Source organism: Callorhinus ursinus, unplaced genomic scaffold, assembly GCF_003265705.2.
Source record: "Callorhinus ursinus isolate GAN/ISIS: 27379988/994484 unplaced genomic scaffold, GSC_fseal_2.0 scaffold19, whole genome shotgun sequence".
Taxonomy (NCBI): domain Eukaryota; kingdom Metazoa; phylum Chordata; class Mammalia; order Carnivora; family Otariidae; genus Callorhinus; species Callorhinus ursinus.
This window is the reverse complement of record NW_027397081.1, coordinates 33084463-33104900: the sequence shown is the minus strand read 5'-3', so window position 1 is coordinate 33104900 and position 20438 is coordinate 33084463. Positions and strand designations below refer to the sequence as shown.

General features: G+C 36.3%; 1 protein-coding gene and 1 pseudogene across 1 annotated transcript in view; one reads left to right on the top strand and one right to left on the bottom strand.

The window, feature by feature from the left end:
* Positions 1-20438, top strand: part of CNTN5 (contactin 5) — a 1102248-nt gene that overhangs the window by 641792 nt on the left and 440018 nt on the right. The window lies entirely within an intron of this gene.
* On the bottom strand, positions 18510-19246 carry LOC112840575 (V-type proton ATPase subunit D pseudogene; annotated as a pseudogene).

The window sequence follows — 20438 nt, the reverse complement described above, 5'->3', positions numbered from 1 at the left end:
AATCATACAGTATGTCATCTCTTGAACTTCGCTTCTTTACTTAATGTAGTGTTTTTAAGAATCATCCATGTTATTGAGTCAGTAGTCTGTCCTGAATAGTATTCCATTGTTTTAATATACTATGGTTTATTTATCCCTTCATCAGTTGATGATGGGCCGATCTAAAATTTAGGTTATTATGAATAAATCTGCTGTGAGCATTGGAGTATAAATCTTTGAGTGAGGAATATATGTCTTTGTGTGATTTTTTTCATATTATAGGTAAATAAATAAAATTCATTTTCTCCATGAATTTATCCATTTCTTTTAGGTTTCCCAGTTTGTTGGCTGTTTTTGTTTTTTTTTTTTTCATAGTATTCCCTTGTAATCCTTGTATTTTTGTATCAGTTATTAGTTCTCCTTTCTCATTTCTGATTTTATTTATTTGGGTACTTTCTCTTTTTTTCTTGACGAGTCTGGTAAGGGTTTATCAATTTTATTAAGCTTTTCAAAGAAATAGCTCTTGGTTTCATTAATTTTTCTATTTTTTTTTTTTTTTAGTCTCTAGCATTTTATTTTTGTTCTGATCTTTATTATTTCCTTTCTTCTACTCACCTTAGGCTTTGTTAGTTCTTCTTTTTCTAGTTCCTTTAAGCATAAGTTTAAATTTTTTATTTGAGTTTTTTATTGTTTCTTGAGGTAGGCCTGTATTGCTATACACTTCTCTCTTATAACTGTTTTTGCTATGTCCCAGAGATTTTGGACTATTGTGTTTTCATTTTCATTTGTCTCCATATATTTTTCATTTTCTTCTTTGATTGCTTCATTAACCCATTGGTTGTTTAGTATTATATTGTTAAGTCTCCACATGTTTGTGTTTTTTTCTAGTTTTTTTTCTTGTGATTTATTTCTAGTTTCATACCATTGTGGATGGGAAAAAAATGCATGGTATGATTTCAATCTTCTTATATTAATTGAAGCTTGTTTTGTGCCTAATATGTGGCCTATTTTGGAGAGTGTTCCATGTATGCCTGAAGAGAATGTGTATTCTGTTGTTTTTGGATGGAATATTCTGTATATATATGTTATGTTCATCTGATCCAATGTGTCATTCAAAGACATTGTTTCCTTGATTTTCTGCCTGGGTGATCTATCCATTGATATAAATTGAGTGTTAAAACCCCTACTATTTATTATTGCATTACCATCAGTTTCTCTCTTTATGTCAAATACTATTTGCTTTATGTATTTAGGTGCTCCAATGTTGGATGTGTAGATATTTACAATTGCAATATCCTCATATTGGATTGTTCCCTTTATCACTATGTAATGCCCTTCTTTGTCTCTTGTTACAGTGTTTTAAAGTCTATTTTTTTCTGGCATTGTGTTGCTACACCAGCTCCTGTTTTAATTTCTTTTTTTTTAAGATTTTTTATTTATTTATTTGAGAGAGAGAGAATGAGAGATAGAGAGGAAAAGAGGGAAGAGGGTCAGAGGGAGAAGCAGACTCCCGGCTGAGCAGGGAGCCCGATGTGGGACTTGATCCTGGGACTCCAGGATCATGACCTGAGCCGAAGGCAGTCGCTTAACCAACTGAGCCACCCAGGCGCCCCTGTTTTAATTTCTATTTGTATAGTGAATATTTTTCCATCTCTTCACTTTCAGTCTATATTTTAGGTCTGAGGTGAGTCTCTTGTAGGCAGCATATAGAAGGGCCTTGGGTTTTTTATCCATTCTACCCCTCTATGTCTTTTGATTGGAGCATTTAGGCCATTTACATTTAAAGTAATCATTGATAGGTATGTACTTATTGCCATTTAAAAAATTTTTTGGGTGTGCCTGGGTGGCTCAGTCATTAAACGTCTGCCTTCAGCTCAGGTCATGATCTCAGGGTCCTGGGATCAAGCCCCACACCAGGCTCCCTGCTCAGTGGGAAGCCTGCTTCTCCCTCTCCCACTCCCTCTGCTGTGTTCCCTCTCTGTGTCTCTCTCTGTCAAATAAATAAATAAAATAAAAAGAAATTTTTTTCTTGTCATTTTTGCAGTTCTTCTTTGTTCCTTTCTTCTTCTCTTGCTCTTTTTCTGTGTGATTGATGAGTATATTAGTGTTTGGTTTGGTTTTCTCTCTATTTTTTGTGTATCTATTATAGGTTTTGAGTTTGTGGTTACCAAGGTGTATATATATAACATCCTAAGTAAATAGGAGCCCATATTAATTTGATGGCCATTTAAGTTCAAACACATTCTTAAAAAAAAAAGAAAAGAAAAGAAAAAAACTTTCTTCTTATTTTTCCCCTTCTCTTCCTTTTTTACTCCTTTCTCCACATTTCATGGTTGTTTTATATTTTATGTTTATGTTTTATGTATGTTTGCTTATGTGTGTTTTATGTTGTCATATTTTACATCTTTTTGTTTATAATTTTCTTATGTCTAATTAATGGCCATTTCTTTTTCCCTTAAAGAAGTCCCTTTAACATTTCTTGTGAGTCTGGTATAGTGATGATAAACTCTTATTTTTTGTTTGTCTAAAAAACTGTCTCTTCTTCAAATCTGAATGATAAGCCTGCCAGGTAGAATATTTTTGGTTGTAGTTTTGTTTTTTGTCTGTTTTGTTTTCTTTTGTTTTCTTTTCCCCAGCACTTTGAATATATCATGCCACTTTCTTCTGGCTTGCAAATTTTCTGCTAAAGAATCAGCTCATAGTCTTATAGGTTTTCCTTGTAGATAACTTTTTGTTTCTCTCTTGCTGTTTTAGGATTCTTTCTTTATTTTTAACTTTTGACATTTTAATTATTATGTGCTGTGGTGTTGGTTCATCTTGTTTGGAACTCTCTGCTCTTGGACTTGGATGTCTATTTCCCTTGTTAGGTTAAGGAAGTTTTCAGTTATTATTTCTTAAAGTACATTTTCTATACCTTTCTCTCTCTTCTTCTTCTGGGATCCTCTGTAATGCAAAGGTTCATTTACTTGATGTTGTCCAAGAGATCTCTTAATCTATCTTTAATTTTTAAAATTTTTTCGGGGCACCTGGGTGGCTCAGTCATTAGGCAGCTGCCCTTGGCTTGGGTCATGATCCCAGGGTCCTGGGATCAAGCCCTGCATTGGGCTCCCTGCTCGATGGGGGGCCTGCTTCTCCCTCTCCCACTCCCCCTGCTTGTGTCCCCTCTCTCACTGTGTTTCTCTCTGTCAAATAAATAAATAAAATCTTTAAAAAAATAAAATAAAATAAAATAAAATTCTTTTCTCTTTTTGCTCTTCCTCCTGTTTGCTTTCCATTAGACTGTCTTCCATATCACTGATACATTCTTCTGCATCCTCTAATGAACTGTTGATTCCCTCTAGTGTGTTTTTATTTCAGGATTATATTTTTCACCTCTGATTGGTGCTTTTTAGTACTTTCTATCTCTTTATTAAAAGTCTCTCTCAGTACTTCCATTTTCTCTATTCCAATGAGTATCTTATGATCACTTTAAAATATTTATCCAAACATATTGTTTATCTCTGTTTCATTTAATTCTTTCACTGTGTTTTTTTCTTGTTCTTTCTTTGAAGCATATTCCTTTGTCTCTCCATTTTGCTCAACTTTCTGTGTTTGTAAGGCAAAATGGCTACTTCCCCTAAAGTTGGACTGGTTTTGTGTATGGTGACCCCTATGCAGACTGTGTGTGCTTAGTGACTTTTGCTGGCTGGCTAGAGCTGTGGCTGTATATACTCGTTACCTTTTAAACTGTAGCTTTTTACTGACAGAATAAAAAAGATAATGATAATAATAAAAGAAAAGAATAAATTAAAAGAAGAAAAAAGAGAATAAAAAAGAAGAAAAGAAAAAAGCAAGAAAGAGATGAACAAAACCAAAAAAATAAAAACAAGATAAATTTTAAAAAGTAAAACAAATAAAATAAACAGTAAAAAAGAATTAAAAAAAAACATAAAATGCTCGCTGGTTATCTGTGCCCCATCACCATAGAGTGGTTTGGTGTGGTTTTGTGAACCCTGGCCTTTCTGAAGTCATAAGCTCCGTGTGATAACAAGACCCACCAGTTATGTCCTGGGGACCACCTATCATGGCACTCAAATTATGGAGTCCAAACCTGCCCCTTATGGCTGCCAGACCCTATTCCAATCTAGGCTTTTAAGATGGAGGGGTAGGGGCCATTCCTGCAGTTCCTTGGCCCTTTTAAAGAACAGCTTTTCATTTGTGTACCAGTGTGACCAGGTCTGGTGTAAGCTTCAGAACCCTGGGCTTGCTGAGGTCATAATCTCTCTGTGACGAACAGACCCACTTGTTATGGAGTCTGGAGCTACCCCTATGACAGCCAGACTCTGCTGCAGTCTGGGACCTTGAGGTGGAACAGAAGAAATAATCCTGCAGTTGTCCAGCCCCTGTAAGCCATAGTCTTTTTCTGTGCCCCAGCAGGGCAACTTGTTGAAGCTGCAAGCCCACCAAGAAGATCAGATCTGCCGGGCATGGTGTCTGGACTCTGCTCTGGTCCAAACTTCCAAGGTGGACTGGGAATGAAAACCATGCTGTTCCCCAGTCCCTCTCACTTGAAGAGCTTCCGTGCAGCTCCTTGCCACTTGGCAGAATTCTAGTGTTGTTTCTTTCATATGCTACTCTTTTAAACTGCAGGGTTATTTTCTGTGCTCAAGGACAAAAGGATCTAGTCCCAGTCCCTCAGTACCATCTCTCCAGTTTGCAGCACTGGGGATGAGGGTCATCTTTGTTACTGTGTCTCTGCCTCTCCTGCCATTCTCTCTGTCTTTGGTTGTTTACTGTGTGTTCAGTCAGCCCTCAGTTCTTCTTCAGGAGGAACTGTTCCATTAAGAGATGTAATTTGATGTATTCCATGGAGGACATGAGTTCAGAGTCTTCTTATGTCATCATCTTAAACTGGAACTCTCTTTTTCTTTATTTTATGTGACAAATCTTTGTCTTAACCCAAAGAGTTTTGTTATATCTATGCAGTCCTCTATACAGAATCATTTTAAATTCTAACCAACTACACATATTAGTTGGCGTATGTTTCAGCTTAATTACCAACTGACAGTTGGTAAAAATTCCAATTTATATTAGAGGACCATGCACACAAGATATAGTTGTTATAATTTATCCCATGTATATAAACATTATCTAAATTATTATTGCCACTTTCTTCTCTACTTCCAATCTTTTCAAAGAAGTAGGAGAAATAATTATAACAATTTTTCAAACAAAATTGATAATAATCCCTAATGACTGATATATACATCAATTACATATGTGTATATATATATGTAGGTTATTCTGGAAAATGCAAACATTTATGTTACAAAAGTAATAAAGTCAAGAAAGGAGAAAGTACATCCCCAACCCATATATTTTTTTAAGATTTTATTTATTTATTTGACAGAAAGAGAGAAAGAGAACACAAGTAGGCAAAGCAGCATGCAGAGGGAAAAGGAGAAGCAGACTCCCCACCAAGCAGGGGGATCCCGATGTGGGACTGGATCCCAGGACCCTGGGATCATGACCTGAGCCAAAGGCAGCTGCTTAACCGACAAAGCCACCCAGGCTCCCCATCCCCAACCCATATTTATCTTTATATATATGTTTATATTGATTTTGTAAGATATAGGAGATTAATCAGTCAATAACATCCTGATATCCTTTGGATTCTATAAAAATATGACCTGGAAATAGTGTTGAAGCTAGCCTTTTTCAATAAGAATTCTATAAACAGATTAAGCTTTGTTTTCTCAGTTCTTTCAAGGATGGTACATAGGTAATAATATTCTAAATGAATATAAAAGAAATTAATTCATTATAGGCAATACATGCCTTATGGCATTAAGGATTAGACTTTTTTCAGTAAGAAATATATTGGAATCATTGTGTGTCAAAATTATTTAATCTCCAATGTTATTTTAATGACTGCATAGTATTCCCCCAAAATAACATAACTTATTTAACCTTGACCTTGATGTTTGAAATTTGAGTATTTAAGAGATTTATTGTTGTAAATAGTTTTTGCAATGAACATTAATAGATATCTGTGTATATTCTAAATTATTTATTTATACTAAATTCCTAGAGGTGGCATTTCCTTGTGACAGAATCAACAGTCATGGCCTTTATAAGTATTGTCAAAATGCCCTCCAAAAAGAATGCAGTATTCTAACTTAGCCTCATCTAGTCATCTGTGCACTAGTTGTGAAGCTCTGTTCTTAGTCTACTTTTGCTTTGTTTAGTATTACACTTTGCCAAACCTCTGAACTCCAAATTGTTGGACTGTTTTAGTCCTATGTAGAGGAAGTTGTGTGTGGAGCAGGAAGAACAGTTGTATTCCCTGGCTCCTCTTTCATCCTCCCTCACTGGAATCCAATTCTCTTTTAGTTTTGGAAAGGGCATTCACTGCCTTTCCCTCATTTGTGTTCTGACTGCCCTTCTCTAGGTTTATTTTGTCCTTCCATCTAGAATAAAGATTCCTATTCCTTTATCAAACCTATTCAAGGAGGAAACTTGGCAAAGCAGAAGGGCTCCGACTTCACAGCTCCAGCCTCTCTTCAATGTTCAGAAGGCACAGTCATTATTTTTACCTCCCGCTGAAGACGTGTGCAGAAGTGGAAAAAAAAAAAAATCTTTACCAAGGATGATAAAGAACAGGAGATACAGAAATGAACATCTGTCTGCCCATTGGCTGATTCCCTAAAAATGCAATTAGCATGTTACCCAAGCAAATATCCAGTGAGTTTTCTTTCAGATGTTTCAGTTAGTGAAGTTATAAAACTATATATAGTTTGCTTGTTTTGTTTTGTTTTGTTTTGTTTCCTTCAGAGAGTAATAGGAACTAGGGCAGCATTATCCAATTAATCCTCTGAGTGGCTTCACCTTTTTCTTTTCCTTTCTTCAAAAGGACACTGCCTGCTGTTAAGTGTTTAGCTGCAAGTAGCATTTTTGGACTAGAGAAAAAATTCAGTCTCTCCCATTAAGGGTTATATGTGAACTTTATTAAAAAGCCCAAACAATATCAAATATCATAGCCTTATCTCTCTCTAGCCTGCTGATCTGTTGGTATCCCAGCGAGGGTCAAGGCACATGAAGGATAATAGTCTCTAGGGATCAAGCAGCCAGATGTGACTAAGAAAGTGAAAGAAAGTTAAATCAAAAGCACCACTGTCATCTTTGTCTCGCCATATAAATAAAACAGCCTTGGGGAGAATGGAAGTCCATTGTCTTAAATGTGGGCTTCTTAAACAACACAGACAAAGCATGGAAATGTTATAGAAACTTATTCTTTCATTAACAAACAAGAGAAAACATGCATAGAATTCTTATATGAGAGGTACAGGACTAAGCTCATGCATAGATTAATCAAGTTAACACAATACACAAAAAATAAGTTGTCATATTATTTTTTTTAATTTTTTATTGTTATGTTAATCACCATATATTACATAATTTGTTTTGGTGTAGTGTTCCATGATTCATTGTTTGTTCATAACACCCAGTGCTCCATGCAGAATGTGCCCTCTTTAATACCCATCACCAGGCTAACCCATCCCCCTACCCTCCTCCCCTCTAGAAACCTCAGTTTGTTTTTCAGAGTCCATCATCTCTCCTGGTTCGTCTTCCCCTCTGACTTACTCCCCTTCATTCTTCCTCTCCTGCTATCTTCTTCTTTTTCTTTTTTTTTTTTCTTAAAATATGTTGCGTTATTTGTTTCAGAAGTACAGATCTGTGATTCAACAGTCTTACACAATTCACAGCGCTCACCGTAGCACATATCTTCCCCAATGTCTATCACCCAGCCACCCCATCCCTCCCACCCCCGACCACTCCAGTAACACTCAGTTTGTTTCCTGAAATTAAGAATTCCTCATATCAGTGAGATCATATGATACATGTCTTTCTCTGATTGACTTATTTCAGATGAAAATACTGAGGGAAAAAGATTCTTTAGCCATTCTCTAATCTTTCAAAGTTTGTATATTTAGGATGGACTTTTCAATTTTTTAACATCTTGTTAAGCAGAATTCCTTTAGACCCATAAAATATAATAAACCATGTGAATCTAATTAGAATATGCCCACGTTTGATGGGGAGAAGGCAAGTCAGCTGTTAGGAGCTGCAGACCCAAGATTGCTCTGCAAAACCGGTCTGGAGGTTAGCAATATAAATGCTTTCTCTTATGCTGTTCTTATACATTGCAAAGAGGCATTAAGCTAACAAGCATCGAAAATGAGTGCCCTTAGACATGGCGGATCATTCATTGGAACCATTCTTCCCCTCAGGGAAAATGAAAATCTAGAGAGAGAGAACTGGCTGACCTCGCCCAATTAACACAGTACCGATGCAGGCAAGAATTACTGGCAGCGACAGGACTGTGCTTCAGGGATGTGTTCCTGGGCTGCCGTCCAGGTTATGTCAACAAGGATCATTCTGGGTGCCATTTCAGTAGTTCTATATTGGACACAAGAGAAAGACAGAAGGGGAAAAGATAAGGGAAAACTATGGGCTATTTTTTTTTTTTTAAATGTACTTGAGAACTTTGCTTTTCCCTTAGGACGTAAGCTCTTTCTGAGCCTGTGGGCAGCTGCAGCCTGAAGCTTGCTAAACAGGTCAGGAAGATGGAAAAATAGTGCAATAGCAGCTCTGCTTTTCCCATGGAAACTGATACTCCTAAATGTTACAACACTTCAGTTTGAAGTTTAACTAATAGAAAGTCTTTAATCTAGAAACTGAATGAGGCAGCAAAAAACTGTAGAGGGTTTTAGCCTGCATTGAAAATACACATCATGGGGCGCCTGGGTGGCTCAGTCGTTTGTTATGCATCTGCCTTTGGCTCAGGTCATGGTCCCAGGGTCCTGGGATCGAGCCCCGCATCAGGCTCCCTGCTCCCCGGGAAGTCTGTTTCTTCCTCCCCCACTCCCCCTGTTTGTGTTCCCTCTCTCGCTGTGTCTCTGTCAAACAAATACATAAAATCTTTAAAAAAGAAAATACACATCATTATATTTTGTATCTTCCCTTGTGTTTAATAAAGAAAATGAAAATTTCCAAAAACCTATTGTTAAAGATGTAGCACGTTGCCTTCTGTTTTGGGATAATGTTTGTATCATGCAAGTGGTTTCTAAAGTTTTTAAAATAAATATTGTCTCTTTTTTCTAAGAATGAGATCCAACAAAAGAAATAAAGAACTCAGATTTTGAATGGTTTTATGGAGAAGGCAGTGTGATTTATGCTAATACACAGTTTCTGTGCTAATACGTGAGTTTCCATATCTGCAGTTACATAGGCCAAGTGGCACCCTGTATCAGGGCAGGGTTCATAGTTGTAATTATTCCCTGAGATTCTGGTTGTAACTATTCTCGTGTCCCTTTCTCTCTGTCTTGTACAGAAAAAAATCTACTTAATTGTATCGATCCTTAGTTTTAATTCTATAAAATTGAAATGACCACTAATATTATTACAATTAATAGAGAATGGTTAGCAAAATACCTGGCACGTAGTGAGTGTTTACTATATTTAAAGGTACTGAAACACTACGTGACATGTAAAAGAAAATTGCATTCTTTGGAACAATCAGATTTTGTATCTCCTCTGGGAATAAAGGCATCTAATGGGAAGTGAAAGAAGGTAGTAGTAGCCCTGAATTATTTTAAGTCAAGTCAGATGAAAGAAAATCGTTATTAATTCAATGACAATTGAGTTGGGATACTTTGAAATTTATATACTCATATATAGATTGGTCCTGTCTCAAAAATTTTCTTTAGCTAAAACTATTCTAAATTAATAATGTGATTTCACATAATTTCATTTAGTTAATGTTCTCTAGGCATCAAATATCAAGTCATGTACCTCACTTAAGTCACTTCTATTTAATCTTTATATAATATGAAGGAAAACATATCTCTATTTTCAAACAGGGCAACAAAGACTGAGGAACATTCAGTACCTTGTTTAAAGTTACACAGAGAGTAAGTGGTGAAGGCAAGGTTTAAAAAATTAAAAACTAGAATTCCAACTGAAAGAAATTACTTGCCATGTATCTGAATAAATATATACATGATTTGACTCATTCTAGATTATGAGTTCTTAGGATTTATTACTTTTGGTAAACACTAACATTTGTGTAGCTGTTCCCAGAGTAGACGATCTCATGAACTGATTTATCAAACATCCAGTGTTTCTACAATAACTGCTATAGTCTAAAAAGCTGTAAAAAATATAAAATCTTGTAAGTAATGCTAATAAAATGCCTTAAAACAATGATTTAATAATCTGGAAATTTCTCTAATTTAAGAAACTAATTTCTTCATAATATAAGAAAGCAATTTCTTTATCCTCTCTTTAGCTCAGATCTCATGTACTTTAATATTTATTAAAATTGTTTCCTCCTCCTGTGTCTACAATAAATTTGCATTATGTTCTCATTATTTTGAATTAACTTATATGGACTTAATTTTTAATACAATTAAATAAACATATTTCATTATTTAAAAATCGGGGGGACTTTAAATGATTGAGTAAAGGAAGTAAATTAAATGCATTGTTTCAGATTTCACACATAACTTACAGGTCTGTATGTTTGCAAGGTAAATTAATTATGCAGAATCAAACAACTGTAAAACTCATGTAACTGAAATTTCTTCTACCCTCTTATACACTTTTACATGAAGAGAAAAATGACAATCTGATGGTGTCCATGTTGTACCTTTGTGTTGATATATATTCAACCCACTATTTGACATATTTTTTTATTTTGACAGTTAATTTGGAAAATGGCCTGAAACATCAAAATATTCAGATGTATTTGATTCATTAAATCAAAAGTAAATAATGTTGCTTATAGTTCTGTGCTGTGAATATGAATGGGCCCTAATTCTAATTTAATTCAGCAAAACTTACTGAATACCTAGTCTACATATGTATGTTGTAGACCTAAAATCATGAAGGAGGTATAGTAATCTGTCTTTAAAAATAAAATGAAAACTGAAATTAAAGCAGCTAGTTTTCACCTATCTATAATCTATTTATCTATCACTTATCTATCATCTATCTCTCATCTATCATCTATATCTATCATATCTAATTATTTATGAAATGAAATAGAAAGAAATACAGTAAATACCAAATAACTCAAAGTTGGTTAACCAGGATATATCACTTCTAGATTAATCTAGATCGGTTCTCAAAGAGGAAAGATTTTTACTCCCAGAGGGTTTTTGATAATATCTAAAGATATTTTTGATTGTTATAACTGGTATAAGGGCAGGAAAGGGTTACAAAATGCTATTGGCATGTAGTAGGTAGAGGGTAGAGGCCAGGGATGCTGGTAAACATCCTACAATGTACAGTACTGTCTTCCACAATTATCTGGCCATAAATGTCCATAGTGTTGAAATTCAGAAACCTTGATTTAGATCATAGGAAGCTTACTGCATTAAGATAATATTCTATAGAAGCAGTAAGTTTATACAATATATACAGTTTAGTTTTTAGATCCTCAAATTATTAGTATTACTGGAGAGTACTCTCAGAAATAAAGATACTGAATAAATTAATAAACTACTATTTGATAAAAGAAAAACTGGAAAGGAAAGCTATGGGAGATGAACAAAGAAAAGTATGGTATTTCAAAGTTATTAAAATTGGAATGGCCTCATATAGGCCAGCACCCTAGTGTTCTCATAAAGATACTGCTACACTATCTAATCATAAGGTATTTATTTAGGCATAGTATCACAACAATGCCAGCACTATTAAGATCTCCTTGGTCACCTTCCACATACACATTTTCATTTTTTCCTCTGATGCAATCACTGGTGGAAATCTTGGTGTAGGAGAGTGCTTGCCCATGCATAAAGCACAGCTATCATGCTGTGTTTTAAAATTGTGTTAATCTTATCTGAGGACTTCATTAGAGAGTTAATAAAATCAATGTGTTGTTGCCATTCTATAGTAAAGATCCACCACTGGAAAGTACATGCTTTTTTCCCCAGGTAGATTAAGCATTCATTTTGACAGCATTTCTTTGTAATTAAAACAAAAGCTCAGGCTAACTTAAAAGTAATAAGGCAAAAACTGTATAGAGGCAAAATCCCAAAATGGTGGTCTGACAGCAAAAGAACTAATAAAAAAAAAAAAAAGGATGCCATGGTTTTTATTAGCAAGCGTTCACCACAAACTTTGAATCAATAGTCTCCAGTAAAATAAACAAAAGAAATAGAACTGTGCTTATAGGTTCTCCTAATTCATCATTTAAATTGTTTCCTTCATTTCCTCTCCCACTTCCAACATTTGTGAAAACAACTAATATTTATATTGTTACTTCTATAAATTCTATTTACTTTATACCAAACGAATTGGCCCTATAGAATCCAGCCAACTGACTAGAATATTGATTTTTGCTCCTTTCATGTTTAATCACATTATCTATCTTCTATCATCTATCTATCTATCTATCTATCTATCTATCTATCTATCTATCTATCATCTATCTATCTATCATCTATCTATCTATAATAGAATGCATATATTCCCAAGCCTTCTGAAAAAGCTTCCTCATAAATCACTTGACTTGGGCGCCTGAGTGGCTCAGTTGGTTAAGCGACCGCCTTCGGTTGAGGTCATGATCCTGGAGTCCCGGGATCGAGTCCCACATCAGACTCCCTGCTCAGCAGGGAGTCTGCTTCTCCCTTGGACCCTCACCCCTCTCATGCTCTCTCTCTATCTCATTCTCTCTCTCAAATAATAAATAAAATCTTAAAAACAATTTTTAAAAATAAAATAAAACAAATCACTTGACTTATTTTATTTATTACTTCATAAAGGCCAAAACTATACCCAATATCTTAATTTCCAAAAGAATTATGTTATGACACATAGTAGGAAACATTTTCACTATTGCATTCATTCTCTATTCACTCAACAATTACTTAATTGTGTGCCAGTCACTTTTCACAATACTGAAGTGTATGGTGGCAAACAAAGTAGGTAAGGTTCCTGCCTTAAGAAAACTCAACCAATAAGATATAGAGATGGAGATGGAGAGACAGAGAGAGACACACACCCACACACACAAAGAAAGAGATAAATTATTTGATAGAGCTTGTTTAGATAAGCTAGTCAGGGATAACTGCCCAGAGGGAGTCATTTGGGCAGAGAGGTGAAAGAAGTTGTGAGCACACAAGTATCTGGGAGAAGAATGTTTCAAACTAAAGTAAAAAATAGTGCTCATGTCTTAAGTTGAAAATTGACATGAAGGCCAGTGTGGCTGAGATGGATTGAAGAAAGGAAAAATGGTGCTAAGGATAAAGAGACAGCAGGGGAAAACTCATAAACTTATAGAATTTATAAAACTCTATTCCCAAAGGTTAAAGAAATAATATAAGAAAACATGTGATATCACTAATGATGAAATAACAAAACATTACATTCATCATCAGAAAGAGATTTATAAACTGCTTGCTGGACACTGTAGTGAGTTGGAAACTATTTTAGATGACTAGACCAATGATATGTGATAACACTTTGAGGCAATTCAAGATATCCCCAACAATATTTAATAGAAATATGACATATGTCTTAAAGTTTCTAAATATAAATTAATTTAAGTAATTTAACTTCGTAAATAGATACCATTATTTGTACAGTAAGCATATGACACAGCCCCACTCTAGATGAATATATAATCTGGCAGGGAAGATGATATATACACTAAAAACAGAAAACAATGAGAGAAATAGTACTGATACAGGAGGAATGTGTTTTGTGGATGATAATTAAAGAGTAGGGAGACCATATAATTTATTTAACAATCAAACTGGAACATTTCTGCAAGTGAAAGGGGGAACAATTAATAATCTTATTGGGGAAAATGGTGCAAATTTCACTGTTCCAAGTAAATTATGACACAAATTAATGATATGTCTATAGAATTTCAGAAAAAAAGAGTTAATTGTAAATTAAAATGATTCCTGAAGTCTTCTTCAAGAAAATGACACCTGCACTTGGCTGTGTCTAGGATGTAACTGGGCAGAAGGAAGTTGAGAATAAATTCTAGTCCAGGTAAATAACATAAGAGACATATTGATTTAAGAATCACCCTAAGATGAAGCTTTGAGTATTGTGAAGAGTTGGAAACAATATTGGACGGTTAAGAAACAGATGGGTTGAGGTATAAGAGTGGAACAGACTAATAGATTTGAAATCTCACGAAAAAGTCTCATATGAGAGAGTCACTGAAAATCTATTAGTAGCCATATGACATAAATAGAGTAAAACTACTCTTAAATTCCAGTTTGATGTGAGATGGGAATATTACAGGACAACATAGAGTATAAAATGCACAGATATTTTAATTCTACATAATCTATATGTTGCATGATAAATTGGAACAAAAATAGTATATGGGTATATCACTGGCATGCAAAGTCAAACACCATTTTTGCATAAATATATTTTTAAGTAAGATTAAATGTTTTCTAAGATTTTTAGAGTGACTGCTAGATTGATTCTGCAAAGAGGGTGAACATAAAGTTATACACACACACACAAATATATATATATATGTATATATATATATTCATACTAGCATTTTAGGTAAAGATAACCACTTATGAACACTTCCTATATTCCTAAAATTATGTTAGCACTTTTTATGAAATTTCTCCCAAGATTTTCTAAGCTAGGTATTATAATTAATTTATAGCTAATGAACAGAACTGAAGAAGTCAGGTAATTAGTGAAGACCACAAAGCTGCTTGGGTGGTGGTGAAAACATTCAAACACATTTTTGCATTCGTATGAAGTCCATGACTTTTCTATTGTGCCACATTACCTTTCATGTGCTCACTGAATTGAGTCTTATGTGGCTTAGTTCTTGCACAGAGGTCCTAGTTTAAATAGGAAGCTGGATACTTACTAACACATCTCATTTCATTCTACTATGATCAGTGTTAGTACCACTGATATTTTAAGCTTTTCCTTCCACTAAAAATAAGGAATGAGTACTAGAATTAAAAAAAAAGAATTATCTTCCTTCTCTGCCCATTTTCTACTATGATGTATCCTGGTATTTCTTTTTTTAAGTTTTTATTTAAATTCCAGTTAACATACAGTGTAATATTAGTTTCAGGTGTACAATATAGCGATTCAACACTTCCATACAACACCCAGTGCTCATCAGAGCAAGTGAACTCCTTAATTCCCATCACCTATTTTACCCATTCCCCCATAACCATCACTTTGTTGTCTGTAAAGTCTGTTTCTTGATTTGTTTCTTTTTTCACCTTGCTCATTTGTTTTGTTTCTTAAATTCCACCTATGAATGAAATCAGATATTTGTTTTTCTCTGACTTATTTCACTTAGCATTATATACCCTCTAGCTCCATCCATGTTATTGCAAATGGCAAGATTTCATTCTTTTTAATGGTTGAGTTATAGTCCATTGTGTGTGTGTGTGTGTGTGTATATACATATATATATATATATATATATATATACATCACTTTTACTTTATCCATTCATCAGTCAACGGATGCCACACGGGCTGTTTCCATAATCTGGCTATTTTAGGTAATTCTGCTATAAACATTGTGGTACATGTATTTCTTTGAATTAGTGGTTTCATATTCTTTGGGCAAATACATAGTACTGCAATTGTTGGATCCTAGGGTAGTTCTATTTTTACTTTTTTTTAAGATTTTACTTATTTGACAGAGAGACACAGCGAGAGAGGGAACACAAGCAGGGGGAATGGGAGAGGGAGAAGCAGGCTTCCCTCTGAGCAGAGGGCCTGATGTGGGCCTTGATCCCAGGACCCTGGGACCATGACCCAAGACGAAGGCAGACGCTTAATGACTGAACCACCCAGGTGCCCTGGTAGTTCCATTTTTAACTTCTTGAAAAACCTCAATACTGTTTTTCACAGTGGCTGCACCAATTTGCATTCCCACCAACAGTGCAAGACATTTCCCCTTCATCCTCACCAGCACCTGTTTTTCCTTGTGTTTTTGATTCTAGCCATTCTGACAGATGTGAGGTGATATCTCATTGTAGTTTTGCTTTGCTTTTCCCTGATGAGTGATGTTGAGCATCTTTTCCTGTGACTTTTAGCCAGCTGTATGTCTTTGGAAAAATGTCTGTTCATGTCTTCTGACCATTTTTTAGCTGGATTATTTGGGGTTTTTTGGGTGTTGAATTTTTAAGTTCTTTATATATTTTGGGTACTAACTTTTTATCAGATATGTCATTTGTAAATATCTTCTCCCATTCCACAGCATGTCTTTTAGTTTTGTTGATTGTTTCCTTCACTGTGCAGAAGCTTTTTATTTTGATGAAATTCTTGCTGTTGTTTCCCTTGCCTCTGGAGACCTATCTAGGAAAATGTTGCTATAGCCAATGCCAGAGAAATTACTGCCTGTGTTCTTCTCTAGAATTTTAATGATTTCCTGTATCACCTTTAGGTCTTTAATTCATTTAGAATTTATTTTTGTGTATGGTGTAAGAAAGTGGTCCAGCTTCATTCTTCTGCATGTTTCTTTCCCGTTTTCCCAGCACCATTTGTTGAAGAGACTGTCTTTTTCCCATTGCATATTCTTTCCTGTTTTGTCAAAGATTAATTTACCATAGAGTTGTGGGTCCATTTCTCTGTTTTCTATTCTGTTCTATTGATCTATGTGTCTATTTTTGTGCCAGTGCCATAATGTTTTGATCACCACAGCTTTGTAATATAACTTGAAGTCTGGAATTGTGATGCCTCCAGCTTTGCTTTTCTTTGTCAAAATTGCTTTGGCTATTCAGGATATTTTGTGGTTCCATACAAATTTTAGGATTGTTCTACCTGCGTGAAAAATGCTGTTGGTATCTTGATAGGGATTGCTTTAAATGTGTAGACTTCTTTGGATGCCTACACATTTTAACAATATTTGTTCTTCCAATCATGACCTTCCATTTCTTTGTGCCTTCATCAATTCTTTAAATCAGTGTTTTACAGTGTTCAGAGTACAGATCTGTCACCTCTTTGGTTAGGTTTATTCCTAAATATCCTATGGCTTTTGGTGCAATGTAACTGGAAGTGATTCTTTGATTTCTCTTTCGGCTGCTTCATGATTGGTGTACAGAAACGCAACAGATTTCTGTACATGAATTTATATCCTGTGACTTTACTGAATTCGTATTAGTTCTAGCAGTTTTTTGGTGGAGTCTTTGGGGTTTTCTACATAAAGTATCATGTCAAATAGTGAAAGCCTGGCTTCTTCCTTGCTGATTTGTATGCCTTTTATATCTTTTTGTTGTCTGGATGCTGTGGCTAGGACTTCCAGTACTATGCTAAATAACAGTGGTGATAGTAGACATTCCTGTCTTTTCCCGACCACAGCTCTCAGTTTTTCCCTATTGAGCATGATATTAGCTGTGGGTTTTCCATAAATGGCCTTCATTGTATTGAGAAATGTTCCCTCCAAACCTACTTTGTTGAAGGTTTTTATCATGGGTGGATGTTGTACTTTATCAAATGCTTTTACTGCATCTATTGAGAGGATCATGGTTCTTGATTAATGTGGTGTATCACATTGATGGATTTGTGAATATTGAACCACCCTTGTAACCCAGGGATAAGTCCCACTTGATCATGGTGAATTATTTTTTTTTATGTATTGCTGGATTTGGTTCGCTAGTATTTTATTGAAGATATTTCTTGAGTTCCATTTAAGCAATTTGTGTGCAGCCACAAGTTTCTTCAGGTGATCCCTATAAATCAGACTCTTATTTTTACCTTTAACAGTAACTTCCTAAATCAGCCGTTTCCACCAAACAACTGGTTTGTATTCTTGGAATTTGCAGTAATCCCTATAGACATATAGTTTTCTATTTCTAAAACTATATTTTTTAACTGCCTTGGGTTTTAAGGAAATTATAGGGTTTTTTTTCATTTTTAAGTCATTTTACTGTTTATACCATAGTCACATTAAAATTGTCAGAACTCCCATGATAGACAGAACAAAGACCTGTCATGCAAGAAAAAATAGTGAAGGCTTCATAAAGTTTAAGAGAAGTACAACAGCAACACAAGGATGGTGCAGCAATCTTAGATGACAGTGCCAAGGTGTTTGAGCAGGTAGGAACAAAGGGTGCTACAGGACAGTTGGCCTGAGGCCACTGCTGTTTCCTAAGAAGAATTTCCTAATATGCTTGGTAAGCAGATCACTTATAACAGATGAAAATGGAGTAGGGTACCACTTCTGCAGAATAAATTCTGCAAGTAAATCCCTTCTGTGTCCAGGAATTAGAATTGTTAAACTTTAAGGCAGTAGGGCACTAACCAAAGAAAAGCCAGTTTAGAAAACTGAAGTGTCTACAAATCTCATGTTGATAAATGGTTGCTGAATTATGATTTTTCAAAGGTATTCCCATGACCAACAGCCAGGGAAACTTTACCACCAATGAAATTCTTAGGCCAAAAAATAAATAGCTACACGTACCAAACCTACACATTGTGAGTTAAAATGGTGCCATGTTAGGGCTTGTGAAAGACCCAGAACAGGAAAAGTTATTCAAACAGAAGAGCCTCATCCTTCTCTTCAGACAAAAGATTAACAGGATCCATCACCTCTCCAGCTGCCTTCCATTGCTCCGGGTCTTTCTCCAAATTTTCCTCAAGAATCTTTTCCTTCTGTATTTTTTTTACCTATAGAACTCTTCTCGCTCTCTCTCATCCACCTCTCTGATGATATAAGCAAGACTATGTTCAATCCTGGGAATGATGGCATATTCAATGTCATTTACACACTTCTTGGTTATCTTAATAGCTTCATCCAAAGTAACAAAGGAAGTTTGAAGGGAAGCTAGTTCCATCAGTAATTCCACTGCTTTGACATAATTCCTCTTTAATTCAGCCAATTTTTTCCCACCTCTGGCTAAACCAGTCAGTTTATAACTGTCAATTTCTTCATAGTAATGTTGAAACACTGGCAAAGAAACACCTGCTACATTATCTTTCTTAGCTAGAATCTTCACTAGGGCTTTATTTACATTTTGGATAACTGTGGTGTTGAAGTCCCCTGCTGTGAACTTGGCCTCAGCAAGAGAAAAGGCAGCTTCTCTCATCACTTCACCCAGCATTTTACTCCCTATTATTTTCTTTAGGATCTGTTGAAATCAAAGCTAAGGCATCAGATTTTTTTTCTTCAGGAGGTTTGAACCTGTCTGTGCTCCTTTTAACTGAGACTTCATGATGGTCTGTGCCATGCATCAGGGAAAGATTTTAATTTGGTTTTTGCCCTACATTCTGATGGTGATAGTTCAGCTCGGTTCCCTGACCAGGCAATTGTGGCTGCCAACAATCTCCAGCCACAGGATCTTCCTCTATAGGGTCAGCTGGTTGTTGAAATTATAGTATTTTTATTTCAACTATTATAGTTCCTACTAGTCTTATGATTTTGGAAAATATCACTAAGTCTATCACCAGAATTATTAATTAATCAATAAGCTAGAAACAGGTTTAGAAGGAAAAAAACAATAATAAAGCCCACACTTGTGGAAAATATCTAAGTAATCCATACTAAACAAATAAGTCTGAACAAGTTGGGTTTTTAAGAAGTAAATCCCTTCTGTGTCCAGGAATTAGAATTGTTAAACTTTAAGGCAGTAGGGCACTAACCAAAGAAAAGCCAGTTTAGAAAACTGAAAACGGGGGGGGGGTGTCGACTTCCGATCCGGCGGAGGAGGAGACCTGGATTTCGTCTGGTCTCAGGAATTCAGCTGAATAGGGATCAAACCATTCTGAACACCTACGAACTCAACAGGAGATCGAACAGGAGAGTAGCAACAACTCTCTGAACAGAGAAGTGACCACTTACTGGAAGGTAGGGCGTGCGGAGAAGTGAATCCGAGGCGATATTCGGGAGGATAGACGGCGGGGGAGGGGCCTCCGCCGGCCGCTTCTGGCAAGTGATAGAGCCGCGGAGCACAAAATCGGACCTTTTAGAAGTTGGCTCGGCGGAGGGACGTCGCTGCAGTGGCTAAGCGGGGGGTGGAATCCTCCCGGGACAGTGTGGTCTCAGGACCCTTGGGGTCACGGAGAGACCGGGGGTGCCTGAGTGCGCCAGAGCTCCCGGGTGTCGGAGCGGGGAAGCCGGCTGCAGAGACGGAGCAGAGTCGTGGGCTCTCAGCTCGGGGTTGCCATAAGCTGTGATCTGAGGCCCAGTCGGGGCACGGCTCCCCCAGCAGGGACCCAACAAGCAGCAGATCCGGGGAGACTCCCCTTCCTTCCCGGGGAGGAGCGGTGCGGGAACGCACTGCAGGGATCTGCTGGGTTTGGAGACTCCGTGCGGGGTCGGGTGCCAGAGATAGCAACGCTCGGTCACAGGCCGGGTGAGCACGGAGTGCGGCCGGAGACCGGGGACACGGGAGTGACTGCTTTTCTCTGGGGACACACTGAGGAGCGGGGCCCCAAGTTCTCAGCTCCTCCGGGTGGAGA